Raw genomic sequence first — 1,175 nt, forward strand, 5'->3', positions numbered from 1 at the left:
CAGTGGTAGTCAAAAAGTGCTCAAACACAAATAAATTTTTTGCTTGAAAAGTTACAGAGCTACAAAGCTGAAACTTGCTGGGAATATCCAAATGGACTATCTCTACATGTGGGAAAAAACAGAACTCAAATATCTGCCATAGATCAAGAAATAATTTTGGTCAGTTTTCATGCATATAGGCCATAGGGACCAAATATGGCCAATGACCAACTTTGCCAAATATGCCAATTTCTCTCATGTTTTGGTCTTTTCCTACTAATTAGACCCCAGGGAGTTCAAAAAACTCAAAAAAACTAAATAAAATCTGTAAGTTTGAAAAGTAGCAATTTCTGGTCTGCACAGTGGTAGTCAAAAAGTGCTCAATCACAAATAAATTTTTTGTTTGAAAAGTTACAGAGCTACAAGGCTGAAACTTGCTGGGAATATCCAAATGGACTATCTCTACATGTGGGAAAAAACAGAACTCAAATATCTGCCATAGATCAAGAAATAATTTTGGTCAGTTTTCATGCATATAGGCCATAGGGACCAAATATGGCCAATGACCAACTTTGCCAAATATGCCAATTTCTCTCATGTTTTGGTCTTTTCCTACTAATTGAACCCCAGGGAGTTCAAAAAACTCAAAAAAACTAAATAAAATCTGTAAGTTTGAAAAGTAGCACTTTCTGGTCTGCACAGTGGTAGTCAAAAAGTGCTCAAACACAAATAAATTTTTTGCTTGAAAAGTTACAGAGCTACAAAGCTGAAACTTGCTGGGAATATCCAAATGGACTATCTCTACATGTGGGAAAAAACAGAACTCAAATATCTGCCATAGATCAAGAAATAATTTTGGTCAGTTTTCATGCATATAGGCCATAGGGACCAAATATGGCCAATGACCAACTTTGCCAAATATGCCAATTTCTCTCATGTTTTGGTCTTTTCCTACTAATTGGACCCCAGGGAGTTCAAAAAACTCAAAAAAACTAAATAAAATCTGTAAGTTTGAAAAGTAGCAATTTCTGGTCTGCACAGTGGTAGTCAAAAAGTGCTCAAACACAAATAATTTTTTTGCTTGAAAAGTTACAGAGCTACAAGGCTGAAACTTGCTGGGAATATCCAAATGGACTATCTCTACATGTGGGAAAAAACAGAACTCAAATATCTGCCATAGATCAAGAAATAATTTT

The sequence above is a fragment of the Lottia gigantea genome (assembly GCF_000327385.1).
Source record: "Lottia gigantea unplaced genomic scaffold LOTGIsca_324, whole genome shotgun sequence".
Taxonomy (NCBI): domain Eukaryota; kingdom Metazoa; phylum Mollusca; class Gastropoda; family Lottiidae; genus Lottia; species Lottia gigantea.